The sequence below is a fragment of the Myotis brandtii genome, unplaced genomic scaffold (genome assembly GCF_000412655.1).
Source record: "Myotis brandtii unplaced genomic scaffold, ASM41265v1 scaffold424, whole genome shotgun sequence".
In the NCBI taxonomy this organism is placed as follows: Eukaryota; Metazoa; Chordata; class Mammalia; order Chiroptera; family Vespertilionidae; genus Myotis; species Myotis brandtii.
Window position 1 is genome coordinate 1,274,117 of NW_005366245.1, and position 14,523 is coordinate 1,288,639.

Consider the following 14,523-nt stretch of genomic DNA (forward strand, 5'->3'; position numbering starts at 1 on the left):
TTTTAGTTTTGATTTAGCCCTTCCCCTCCCCACAATTATGATGAGTACTTTGTGTTCTAAGAAATCTTTGCCTACTCCAAGATCAGAAAGCTCTTCTTTCTTCTAAAAGATACATTTTACGCTAGTAGTTTTATAGATTTTAGCTTTTCTATTTCAGAGTATAATTTATCCTGAATTAATATTTATGTTTGTAATATGAGGTAAGAGTTGAAGTTCACAGTTTCCTCCTTGATATCTAGTTATTGAGAACTTACCTTTGATACCCAAACTCAGAATACAATAACTGAAAAGTCTGAATGCCAATTACATTGTACTATAAAGTCGTTTAGCTCATCACTACATATTTTTGCTTGAGACATAGTCATCTTGTAGGTAAGCTAATTGCTAAGACTAAAAATTAACAATCAACTGATTTTTGTTGAATATTAGAGTAAGCAAGATCCAAAAATTTGTCCAATGGACTAAAAAGACAGAAAATTTATGCAAGACTTTATTTTTTCCAGATTCCCTCCTGAATAAAACAGCAGCAGCAACAACAACCACAGAAGCTGGTCTCCTGCAGTTTCCTGATGTGTTCCAGTGTCTCACATCCTTGCCTCATTTATATCTGTTGCATGTTATATCTTTTCTGTTAACATGCGGAAGAAGCTCCATATTCATGTAAGTATACTAGTTCCAAAACATACTGTAGAATCATATAAAACTCAGCACTACTTGGTTGTAATAGAAACCCTCCTCAAAGTTGTTTAAGCAAAAAAGAGTTTGGTTAGATTCAGTAACTTGGGAAGTCCAAGTGCTGAAGCTGGTGAGGCCAAATATACATTGAAATTTTTCCTTGTGTAAAAAGATATTTTTAAAATGTTAAAATTTGGTAAATTTTTTTTAGTAGTGTAAGTAGTCAACTGCTCTCATTCTCTAAAAACCTACTATTTGTAGATGTGAAAAACTGGAGACTTAAAAATATGCTCTAAGTTAAGGCAGGGCAAATTTCTTAAATAAAATGGATATATTTGCCCTAAATAGTAATAATGCAATTTGTATCAGTTTTCCAGAGAATTATCTGCCATTAAAAATAAAGAAAAGAACCCTGATGTTTAACTCAAATTATCGGTATTTTGTTTCCACATTCAAATTGCAGTCTAAGAATCAGTTTGTTGAGTTTGATTTAGTGAATATTTATTTAGGATTTTTTATTGAAAACAGAAAAGGAACAGCGCTGTGCAAATGACCTCTGGGTCCGGGCAGGACTTAAATGCTCACATCCCCTCAGAGGATATTATCATCCTTGTTTGCTTTGACGGTTACAGATACTATGTCTCTCTTTGTGCTGTTTGCAAAAAAGCTGAGCTAGTCGAAAAGAAGAGATGGACTGTATTTCCAATGGTCTGCTGGACTGCGGGCATTTGTTCCTCAGCGGGCTGTGTGCAGGGCCAGGGCTGCATGGAGCCGATTGTTTCTCGGGACTGTGCAGACCCGCTGCCTGATGTCCTCGCTGCTGACAGTGGTTGCCAACAAACCCTATTCCTTTCCATTTTGCCTGGTCGTCATTTCGGTGGAAAACAAGGTAGCTGTAGCCGCACAGAGACTTTTTCCTCCTTCCCTTTCCCCCTCTCCCCCCTCCCTAGACCTCTCTGGGCTTTGACGTCACGTGTGCTCCTTTCAGTTGCCATAGCAACCCCATTCCCCAAGCCCTCTGTCGGTCTCCTCTGGTAGGTTCCACAATGGTACAGGCAGCATCACGCTGCACAATGGTTTCCAGGCAGTGAAAGAGGGTGATTCAGCAAGCCACTCTTCTCCTTCTCCTTCTTTTAAAAAAACCTTCCCTTGTCTTTTTATTTTTTCATGGGGGCTGGGGGGCGCTTGTTACATGCTTACCTTTTGCTTTTCTTTTTTCATTTTTACAAATTTCCTTTTTTCTCCTCACCCCTCAATTCCCAGGGGCTTGAGTGACTTTAAGATTGGGTTTTCTTGGACATCACCTGTCCATCTTTAATTTTAAACATTTTCCCCACCTCCAAAGAACCTGTTCCTTATCACAGTTTGGAATGTGGTTAATGAAAAACAAGTAGGGAGGATTTGGGGGGCGAACTGCTGGATGAGGATCGGAGTTCTGAAGCACGGAATGGTAGGTAGCTCTTTGCTCCTTCTGGGTTCTAACGTGTGTTTTGGAGGGTGTGGTGATGTCTGGTAATTGCTCCTGGTGGGGTGGGAGAACCAGGGTGGGAGAGGAGGCAGGTGCGGTGGAAGCAGGTTAATGAAGTGAACTACCTCTGAGGCCGGAACCGCCAGCCTCTCCTGTTGTGCGGAGCATCTCTCCCCAGACTTGGGCGTGTTGGAACATTTCTGTTTGGAGTGAGGGTGGGCAGAGGGTGGAGGGAGCTTTCTTCTTGTGACCAGGGGTTTTTAGATCAGTGCAGAGCTACAGAAAGGAAGAGAAAAGCAGGAGAGAGAGAGAGAGAGAGAGAGAGAGAGAGAGAGAGAGAGAGATGCTTATTGGAAGTGCTGACCTCAGTCCCATATCCAAGAAATGCTATGAGTTCCCTAAAACATTAAAAATCATATCTTTCAGTATGCACTTACATTTACTTCCTGAGAGGTGTAACTTAAATATTTTGGGACATATTTACATATTTTAGTTGAGAATGGTATGTATATATTTTAGTTGCAAAACTAATGGCATTACTCTTGCAGAAACACTCTAGGCTAAATTTGGGCTGGGGAGAGGAACATAGAACAGGGGTCAGGTGAAACATTGGCACTGCAGTCCTCTAGGTAAGGGGTCCCTTTAAGAAAGTGATCTCCTAGTCACAGCAGGCAGCATTTTTTTTTTTAATGGCATGGTTCCCAGGTTTTCTGTGCTGGGATACTGTGTCCCCTGGAAATGTCAGAGCTCTTTGGGGGAGAAAAAAGATCTATCATCAGAAATGAGCATGGCAATATATTTATCAGAACTTATGTATTTGTGCCTGCAGCAAAATAAATGGGATTTATTGGAAAATCTTCAAGTAAATCAAGGTTAGAGATATCTCAAGAAAATTATAAAAAAATGTAGAGACTGAGTCTCTGCTTGAACCCTCTTTAAGGCATAACTTCCTGGGATACTGCAATTTAGCCACAGAAGAAGAATGGCTTATCCCGAGGCAGTGAGCTCTGAAGCAATCACAAGGTTGTTTACGCGCCTGCCTTGCTGCAGAACCGGACAGTGGACAGCAGCCCTGCCTGCTGCTGGTCTGTTGACGGTAACTTTTATGAACGAACTGGAAAGAGGCAGGCTAAGTCATGTGGGAGAGGCCACAGTTCACATGGAAGGAAAATGGGTATCAGTGCATCAGGCATTCTAGCCCAAAGGTCCGGATTCTCCCTCTATCCCTAGACTGCTAGTTGTCGCACCCTGGGAGACCTCATAGAATGCTGATCAATGTGTTTAAAATGGTTGCAGGCATGACCATTTGTCTCAGAGAGGGGTCAGTAAAATTTGTGCCTTAGGTGAGCATGTATGTCATAAGCATAGATAGAGATGCTCATGAATGAGCTCGAAAGCTTCTGACTCCACTCTGGAACCCTGGGATTTTAGGGGTCGGGCAGTTTGGCCGCAGCAGTGTTGCTGCCTCTGGTATGTATTGGCTTCCCTACCTTGATCTCTCTCTCTTGTAATTGACAGGAAGTACTGGATTAGTTTATTTTACCACCTAGAGCAAATTGGATTTTCTCACCCCCACAACGGAACTAGAAAATCAGATGACAAAGGTGATATGACCTCAGATATTAAAGACGCTTCAGCTTCCTCATTTGCACATTACTTCCTCCCGTTGTTGCAAAGTGTCTTTAATTTGATGGGCTCCTGTTGTTACAAAATCCTGTCAGTTTTGGTAAAAAGATTCTTGATGATGAGGCAGTAAGAAATTATTCGCGGAGTGGAAGAATCAGCTGCCTCCAGCTTCCTGCCTGCTTGCCCCAGAACAGCATCTGGCGTTGGGAGGAGTGTGTCTGCGGTGCTGGAGGGGGATGTTTCTGAACAGATCCCAGAGGGGCCGAGTGTGTTTTTGCTGTCATTGTCTGGTATGTCTGCAGTTGTTAGGATTTAATAGTTTTGTAGTGCGTGGCCAATATTTCTCAAGGTTAGAATGAACTGCGAATTGATTGTGGGTGTTATAAAATACATGTACTAGTATATTTTTCGATGCCAGGAAAATTCGTAGGCTTTTTCTTGTTAGTATATCCTATAGAAAAATCATAAGCAAAAGGAATCTGCCTCACCTACATAGTGTGAAAAAGCCTCCCATGTTTAAGGGAAGGCCTCCTATAATTAAAGGTTATTTTTTTTTAAGTTTTATTGTGGCTTTATGTAAATGAGCCTATTTCTTTGGCTGTAATCTTATTGGAAAAGTATTTTAAGACTGATGATAAAAGGCAAAGACTAATTGGGGGTTTTCTGGCTTATTAAACATGGGGGCAGATGCTCGCCTTCGCTGCTCTAGTTCTGGCTTCAGGTCACATTTGTAGCTAAAAGACTTTGCATGGAATTGGTGTGTTCACGTCAAGCGATTGCTTAGTTGATTACGAGAATAATGGACTCAAAGCAAGAGAGACTTTCTCCAATTTAAATAATAGAAAACAAATGGACATTAAATTTTTTTTCCCATTGCCCCTACTGTTTCCTCTCCAGTCTCTTTTAAGCTTTGGTTGGACATTGCCACACTTATACAAAAACAGGCACAGTGTCCAGCCATGGCCCGAAAGTGGTACAACGCTGTATGTGCTGCAGTCTCAGTGCTTCCGCCCTGGCCCCCATGGATTCTTACACCTTCTGAGGACCAAGGGCTTGTGGAGAAAGTTGGGCCTAGAGACTCCTGAGGGAGATGCTTCTTGGTAAAGAACATCTGTTCTCTCTTATATTAGATACCTCTGCTATGAGAGAGAACATTTGTTTCTTCTTATATTAGATATATTTATTCCATTACGTAAATCTGAGATGAGACACTGTTGCTGATTCAGATAAAAGATCAGGCTGCATATTGATTGTTTCAAAGAGAAAATATAACTTAGAATTGGAGCTTGGATTTCCAGAAATTCAACCTCTCTGCTCATGTCCCCATCACCAAGTTGTAAGGTTTCGAATAAAGATTTTTCAGCTTGACTACATGGTGCCTTTATGAGAAAAATCAGGGCCCAGAGGGGAAGTGAAGAATCTGCATGCTGTGTGTTTTAGGCACGAATTCTCCCCCTCCTCCCACCTTCATTTAATGGAGGGGTGCTTTATTTCTTATTGTGAGACCTCAGGGGATATTGAAAATCTTTAAATTAGAAAGAGACATTTCTGGCTTGAAAAGTGGACCTCAAATTTATACTTATTTTTGGTAAAGGCTTTTTGTTGTTGTTGTTGATTTGATATTTTGGATTCCTAACAAGCCACCGTGACCTTTCTTACTGTTCTTATCCCTGGTGACTATGAGATGTAAAACCTAGAGGCTCCTGGGAATGGAAATTAGAGTTTTGAATGGAAAATAAATGACTGAAGGTTCCTTAGAAGCAGTTCCTAACCCCCAGTTGCTCTAAAAGCTGATATGGTGTGCAGGTGTGAAGCGAAGTTCCCCTACAGGGCAATCAGTCATTTGCAGAGTGACCTGCACAGTAATGAACAGGATTTTTGCTACAATCTCTCTCTCTCTCTCTCTCCCTCTCTATTGGAAAGCAGGGAGAAAACAACCCAGCAGTGACAGAAAAGTACTAAAAACTGCCTCCTGGTTTTCAGATGTTAACCAGCCTGGGTGCTCCATGTGCTCCCTGACAATGAGTTTCTTAAAGTCATGATACCTTCTCGTACATTGGAGATAGCATTTGAAAGCATTGGTAGTGAAGGAAAGCGCGTAGTTTGTTTATTTGGTCATGTGCACTCCGTGTCTATACTACCTCTGTCATAGCACGCATCACACAACACAGAGATTACCTGTCCCTATGTTTTCTGTATTCCCACTAAACTATAATCTCTGCCAGGGACTGACTGCGTCTGTTTGGCACATAGTAGGGGCACATTAATATTTCTTGAATGAATGTCTCTGATGTACAGAGTTCTCTGTTAAGGGCTATGGGTAGCAGAGTTTGGGAACCTGTAACATAGTTTCTGACACATAGGAGCTTATAGTCATTTTTGGAGATGAGGTTAAATAACAAAGGTGGTATATAATTGTATATTAATGATTTAACAATAAATGTAATAGGAATTCAGAGGAGAAAGAAATTCACCTCCTCTGAATTGGTGGTTGGTGACCCTGGGGCCACATAGGGATGGCCTGGGGGCAGAGGGTTGTGGGGGAGGAATTCCTAGGAGCAGTTACTGTAAGCCTCTGGCCAAGAAAGGGATTCTTATTTGGGGCAGAGAGGAGGTTGGTTTGGGTGTGGTGACCATACTTCCCAAACTAGAAAGCAAAACTTACGTTCGATGATGGGGTAGAACATTGGAAACGGACACAGTCCTGGAGAATCTGGTCTGATGTAATGTCGAAAAATAATAGTAACAGATTGAAGTTACAAATCTACTTTTTTAAATAGATCAGATTATGGAAAAATTACTTCCAAGTCTCTTTCCAACTCCAGACCAACTTTAGTTTTATTTTATTTCATATACTTCAGTGGTTTTCAAACTTCTCTCAGTCAGTCCTTTTATTGGTAACTATGCAATCCATAGTTCCAATGAAGTCTTACATGAAAAGCAGAATATGCAAACATGTAACAGTGGAGCTGCCTCAGTTAAAGCTTAGTAGGATGCCTTGTGTCAGAAAACCAAATCATATCACAAAACCAAATATCAATCCTGGCTGGTGTGGCTAAGTTGGTTGGGCAGCGTCCTGTGCACCAAAAGGTTGCCAGTTCAATTGGGGTCAGGGCATGTGCCTGGGCTGCAGGCTTGCTCCTGGTAGGAGGCTCGCAAGAGACGAGCCAATCAATGATCATGATCCACTATCACATCAATGTTTCTCTTTCTCCCTTTCCCTCTCTAAAAAATAAATCAATAAAAAAATCTTAAAAATAAATACAAATATTATATCATCCAAAGTAGCAATATTGATTGGGCTCATGTTCAGATTATAAAATATCCAGCTACTCTAGTGTGGGTAAAACCAAAGTTCTTGTGCTTGTGATAATTTTACAGAGTGAACTACCTCAAGATGTTTTATTTCTCGCCCCTGTGTCACCCATCACCAATTTCCTTCGCAGTCGTTTGGTTTTCTCAGTGCAGGTGAAATAACCATTCAAGTGTTAAAATCAAATTTGTCTATGTTTTTGCTTTGATTTTAGGCTAGTATGAGAAATACCAAGGGCAGGATCATCTCAGATCTTCGTTATGGCAACTCCTGCAAGAAGCTGTTGAATTAGATCCATTTCCTATAGATGAGAAACCAAACAAGCAGTGGTGAGTTACAAATTTGAAAACATTCCTTAGCAGGAAATGTTTAAATATCTACATAACCAGTTTAAATATTGCATATGATTTAGCGTATGGATCTGAAGAAATACTGCTCTGAATAATGTCACCAAAGTGAACATTGGTTGGATAGGATGTTTAACTGATGGTGCGGTGCTATTAATACCACAGATAGCAGCATGAGGCCTTGGGGTGCGTGGGTTCATTGTATAACACGATGATGCTGCCACCCTGGATGCTGTCAGCCTATGTAAAATGGATGCAATGAACAATTCCATGTGGCTGAGTAACAGTTGGGTAACTGTACTTTTCAGTGGTTTTATTATTTGTAACATAATTCTGTATTTACCAATTCATCCTTTCTAGTAGAAGAATTGGTTCTGAGCTAAATTATAATGCTCCATTCCTTTCATATATATATTCCTACTTCCTATACATATTCACAGATATGCACATTCCTATATAAATAGATAGTAGTATATAGGTATATATATTAACAGAACACTTAGATCAGTGGTTCTCAACCTTCCTAATGTCGCGACCTTTAATACAGTTCCTCATGTTGTGGTGACCTCCAACCATAAAATTATTTTCATTGCTACTTCATAACTGTAATGTTGCTACTGGTATGAATCGTAATGTAAATATCTGATATGAAGGATATATTTAGGCGACCCCTGTGAATGGGTCATTCGGCTCCCAAAGGGGTCGTGACCCACAGGTTGAGAACTGCTGATTTAGATCTTTAGAAATAAGGGAAGAGAAATCACATAGCAGTTTTATAAAGCTCAATTTATGACATTTTAGCCTAAAAATCAATTTGCTTGATAAAACAATATTAAAAACAATCCAGTTGCCTTGCTAATTGGAATAATTTTTAAAAATATTATAAAAGTAGCATACATAGGCAAAATATATATTTTAATCGAATACTTGATGTTTCATAGTTACCAAAGTCAATAATCAATAGACTCCAGCAGTGATGAACTAGTTATCTGTCAAATTACATCTCTGGGAAATACAATATGACAGCAGTGCTTGTAAGACTCTAAAAGAAGCTGTTTTGAGCTAGTGATCAATAGCTTTCTTTCATTTGCTTAGCGGCTTCTATAACTCCGGGTAGATAGGCTACCCTGTGAGTTAATGTATAACCTATGACTGCAGAAGACTGATGAAATTAACCCTATGCTTATTTCACATCATGATTTTCATTACAGTCTGCTTACAGTTATATTGAGGAAGCAGATGTAACAGTCATCACTATTCTGTGCTTAATCAACATGTATTAAATTGCCAATACTCAACCATTTTCAAACTAAAAGAAGGGCAATTTTATATGGCTGAACTTAATATTATTTTGAGTTATGTATCATTCTAAGTAATGTAGAAAACGTACTGCCCCATCATAAATGTTTATTTATTGAGCACCGTTTATTGAGAATCTGTGATGTCTCAGATTTATTGAGAATCAGCTCTTGGGATAGATGAAAGAGACAGTGCCTGCCTTAAAGGAGCTCTCAAATGTGTAGTTTTTATATGGTGCTGTGACACGGGCAGGCATGGGGCCAAAGGACGTGCAACAGAGGAGAGTATGCAAGGAAGGCTTACTGGAGGGGATGATGTTTTGGCTGATTACTAAGGACAGTAAGAGGTTAGCCAGGGGAAGGGGAGCAGTGGGAACATTTTTTGATGGTCTACAGAAATCCAGTTAAAAAGGAATAATGGTATAAATCAAAGAATCACTTTGGGACATATGTACAAAGCAACTGGACTTAGTAATGAATGTCGAGGGTGAAGAAGTGGAAGGGTTTTTTTTTTTTTTAAAAAAAAATCTCAAGTTTTAATACCTGTTGGCTAGGTGGATTCAATTTAGTCATACAATGTACATTTACACTCCAGGTATTGTACATAAGGACAGTAGAGGTTAGCCAGGGGAAGGGGAGCAGTGGGAACATTTTTTGATGGTCCACAGGCTTGAGAGAGGGTACGTTTTTTGTGGGTGGGGGGGACTAGGTTTCACTTTGCTGGGGCATAAATGGGAGTAGTGGAGATGAAGAGGGATACAGGAGATACATAATAAAGGATCTCTTAGAATAAAGCTAAGGAGTTTGGATTTTATTCCAAAATGAAGAACTTTTAAAAGATTTTAAGGAGGAAATTAACATGACCATATTTATTTCTTTAATTGTGAAAGATGTCATGCACATAGAAGAATGTGTGAAAAATACAGTTTAAGGAATAATTATAAAGCAAATGTCATATAACCGTTATTCACATTAAGAAATAGACTCCCGGTTAGTCTCTGTGTGCTCCTTTAAGATCATGTGCTTTTCCTTCCGCTACAGGTAACCCCTAACCACCACCCTGCCTTTTGTCACACTTGTTCCCTTACTGTCCTTTGAAGATTTTCCAACTTGTAATCATATAATATATATTCTTAGTCACCTGACTTTGCTAAACATTGTACAATTCTTCTTCCCTGTTGATGCATGTAGTTAGTTTATTCATGAAAATTGTTGTATAATATTCTGTTTCATGCATATAGCAAATTTAATTTTCCATTCTACTGTTGATAGACATTTGGATTGTGTCAATATTACTTATACTAGTATATATATATACATATATATATTATCTGATTTATATATATTTATTTAATAAATGTGTTTATAATAAACTTAATAAGTATATATAATACTTTTTATGCATATATATTATTGCTCATAGATTCTAGTACTCATATATAAGAGCTTCTATAGGATACATAGCAAGCGAATGAACTAAATTTTGGGGTATGTGCACATTCAATTCTTCTAAATAATGCTAAAGTATTTTCCCCAATCGGTGAGATCAGCAATGTATGAGAAGCTCTATGTCCTCATCAACACTTGATTTATAAGTTCTGAAATTTTGCTAATCAGGTGGATACATAATTGCACTTATGGAAGTTTTAATTTGCACTTTGCTGATTACTAATGAAGATCTTTTCGTTTTTTATTGGCCATTTGCTTTTCCTCTTTTGTGAAGTGTCTGCTTAAGTTTATGAGATTTGTGTTTCAGAATAATAACTAGATTTGAGTTCTTACTGTGTAGTAGGCACTGTGTCAAGCACTTTACAAACATTTCATCTTCATATCATTTTTATGATTCACAGATAAGGAAACACAGATTTAAAGAGGTTAAATAACTTGCTAGCAGCCACACAGCCAAGAAGTAGTGGACTTAGCATTTAAGCCCAGGTGATTCTGATTCCTGAGTTCTTCAATTTCTCAGTGTCTAGAAAGTGATTAGGTTGGTACCAGAGAGAACATTTAAGGTGCTATTGCAGAAATCCAGTTAAAAAGGAATAACGGTATAAATCAAAGAATCACTTTAGGACATATGTACAAAGCAACTGGACTTAGTAATGAATGTCGAGGGTGAAGAAGTGGAAGGGTTTTTTTAAAAAAAATCTCAAGTTTTAATACCTGTTGGCTAGGTGGATTCAATTTAGTCATACAATGTACATTTACATTCCAGGTATTGTGATAAGTTTTATGAATACACTCTATGCCGTAACCGGTTTGGCTCAGTGTATAGAGCGTCGGCCTGTGGACTGAAAGGTCCCAGGTTCGATTCCGGTCAAGGGCATGTACCTTGGTTGTGGGCACATCCCCAGTAGGAGGTGTGCAGGAGGCAGCTGATCGATGTTTCTAACTCTCTATCTCTCTCCCTTCCTCTCTATAAAAAATCAATAAAAAAAAGAATACACGCTATGATTCCATGATTTAATAAGAGATGAGTTTATTTCATGGGATCATAAAGCTTAGCATTTAAAGAGAACACAATGTTTATTTGGGTCAGCTCTTCACTGTTTTAAACGTGGAATCTGGTGCAAAAAGAGGTTAAGTGGCTTATTCAAGATCACATGCTACTAAATTTCAGATTAAGGATAGACACAAGGCCTGAAAAGAATGCCAAGAAAGTACAACTTGCAGAACTTTTAAATTAATACGTAAAAATATAATCAACCTACTTTATCTCCTAAACATTTTTCAAGTCAGTTCCCTTTGAGTAAATCTGTTGTTACTGCCATAAGTTAGGCGCTCATCATCATTGTTAGCAGGTTTATTTAGATAGCCTAGCAAGTTATCTTCTTGCCCATGACTCTACCAATGAAGTCACCAAATCTGATTTGCAGTTATTACCAGGTAACCTTCTTGCTCATTTTGATATGCTTGATTGCCTATGAAATAAATTCCCTTCCCCTTAAAATATACCATATTCCCATTCACCCCAATTTAGGAACTGTTCTCTCCCATTGCCTGGGACACCAATGTGCTTTATTATAGACACTCAGGGTTTATTACCTCTGTGCTTTACTTCACGCTGTCTATTCTGCCTGTATTCACCCCACCCGTCCTTTACTAACAGTCATTAGTCATCCGTTAAGACCTTTGTAGTCTAAGAATGGCCTGGGGACTGACAACATGGGCATCATCTGAGAGCTGAATAGATCCCACCCAGATCTACTGACTCAGAATCTTTCAGACAAGATCCTTGGATGATTTAAGGTTTGAGAGGTACTGCTTACTCACTTTAGACTTCATCAGGTGTTATCTTCCCTTAGAAACCTTTCCTGACTCCTACCATTAGTCACTCATTTCTCCCTGGTATTCTCACAGTAGCCTATGCACCGTAGACACTGTGTTACCACACATTTTACTGTTTATGGGTCTGTCTCTCCACCTTAGCCTGGGAGTAATTTTAGTCAGATATAATTATCTTAGACTTCCATGCCTAGTACAGTGCATAAATGTTTATTGAATAATTGATGAAAGAAAGGGGAGAGCAAGAGATAGATATATAGAATGATAGAGCAGAGGCAGGAGAAGAAAACTATGAGAATAAAATACAGCCAAAGGACTTTTCAGGGAAATAACTATACTATAAAAAAAGGCACCAAAGATTGCACCTCTGGATACAATTTGGAAAGCAGCTGACAGAGGGTCTGCAATCTTATTTAAATAGATTGGCTGATAAATGTGAATACTATTTGCCAAATCTTTCAGAATCCAAATATGATGAATAAGAGACTATTCAGAAACTTGTCATGTAAGGCTGCTCTGTCTTGCTTCTTTGTGGTTGCAAGTTACCAAGATAGGAAACTAAATTCTTAGGATTAGTTAAATGAATATAAGTAGCTCTCATATTGTATAAAAATTTAAAGGCCTTTCACTGACTGGCAGAACTTCAGGCGATATTTCCCAGGAAGATGGAGGTGGGACTGTCACTGTTTGAGAGATTCCAAGTAATTTGATGTCAGATAAGGAAAGTAATAATGTTTTCCTTTAGAAGTTGGTGTTTTATTGGTGCGTATGTAAAGAGTGAGTCAGCATAAATTTTAGCGTATCTCAGATTCTTCATAAAGAAGTCTGTATTCCAATAACCAATATCAGAGGAACTATTATTAAAATAGAGGTATGAGATATTTATTATTTTTTGTTGTTGTTAATCTTCCCCCGAGGATATATTTTCCATTGATTTCTAGAGAGAGAAGGGAGGAGGAGAAACCAAGAGAGAGAAACATGGGTGTGAGAGAGACACATTGATTGGTTGCCTCCCACACATGCCCTGACCGGGGTTGGGGATTGAGCCTCCAACCGAGGCATGGACCCTTGACCAGGAATTGAACCTGTGACCCTTCAGTCTGTGAGCCAACGCTCTAACTACCGAGTCAAACTGGCTAGGACAGAAGTATGAGATCTTAATGAAAATTTGGTTAGCATAAGGACCCTTTTCAGATTAGGGTTTATTGGAAAATGTAGTCAGCAGTTAGTTTAGCAGCAATCATTACATGTGATAATCTATTATGTATAGTGTAGATACCAGAAGTTATATATGCCAGGTGTTTCAAAGTTGTTGTTGTTTTTTTCTCTATCAAATGTGGTTTTTCTTCAACTGACAAACACTTTTCTACAGCTGCACTTGTGGAACATCATATGGCAAAAACGGGAGTTTTTTTTCTCTAAACTTTTTTTTCTTTTTTTAAACCTTATTAAAAATGAGGTTGTTCCTAATAATATAGAAATAAATAAATTTAAATTCACAAAAAACTGTACATGATCAAAAAGTCACTAAAATACTACATTTTAAAAAAAATATATCTTGTTGATTTTTTACAGAGAGGAAGGGAGAGAGATAGAGAGTCAGAAACATCAATGAGAGAGAAACATCAATCAGGTGCCTCCTGCACACTCCCCACTGGGGATGTGCCCGCAACCAAGGCACATGCCCTTGACCGGAATCGAACCTGGGACCTTTCAGTCCGCAGGCCAACACTCTATACACTGAGCCAAACCGGTTAGGGCTAAAACACTACATTTGGTTATATAAAAAGTCAAGTCCCTTTTGATGTAAAAGGAACATGAAAACTTGTTGGTGTTGATGGTGTGGTTTCTTCCTGTTAGCAGAATGATAGGGGGAGGAGAAACAATGGAGTAGGGAGTGAGTTTTTTTTTTTTTAACCTGCCTTCCCTACCAAATACTCTTATTTATCAAGAGATAATCCACCTAGCTCAAGGGGCAGTGAAGAGGAGGAAAGAAAAGTGAGAAATGTCCCCTTTGATCATGCCCTACCCCACCCCCCTCTCAGCCCCTCACTTCAAACTGAGGCTAGGACTCCACCCCACCTTAGAGTGCCTGTTCCCTAGGGAAAGAGATGGAGCTGGGAGAGGAACACAAAATAGGAACAACTGAGATTCAAAGTTTTCTTTTGACTTGTACTTTTGGAAGGGCTAGGCCAGTGGTTGGCAAACTGCAGCTCGAGAGCCACATGCGTCTCTTTGGCCCCCTGAGTGTGGCTCTTCCTAAGCCTTAGGAGTACCCTAACTAAGTTAATAACAATGTACCTACCTATATAGTTTAAGTTTAAAAATTTGGCTCTCAAAAGAAATTTCAATCGTTGTACTGTTGATATTTGGCTCTGTTGACTAATGAGTTTGCCGACCATTGGTCTAGGCGGTTTATTAGTGCTTTAAATCCTGAAGGCTCATTTTCAAGTTTCTTTAAATTTGAGAGTGGATAACCTTGATAGTATTGTCTTTAGAAAGTAATTTATA

The 14,523-nt window shown here is 39.0% G+C and overlaps 1 protein-coding gene across 8 annotated transcripts in view; it reads left to right on the forward strand.

Moving 5' to 3' along the window:
* The first annotated feature begins 1,554 nt into the window (after positions 1-1,554).
* MAPK10 (mitogen-activated protein kinase 10) overlaps positions 1,555-14,523 on the forward strand; it is a 287,077-nt gene continuing 274,108 nt past the window's right edge. For 2 of the 8 annotated variants that reach the window (XM_014545974.1, XM_014545971.1), the window contains exons 1-2: positions 1,555-2,125; positions 7,297-7,411. The gene's annotated coding sequence lies outside the window, so the exon portion shown is untranslated. Of the gene's footprint in view, positions 2,126-3,538; positions 3,614-3,816; positions 4,060-7,296; positions 7,412-14,523 lie in introns of those variants that run through there. The other 6 variants (XM_005874100.2, XM_005874097.2, XM_014545975.1 and 3 more) reach the window with 5 other exon arrangements.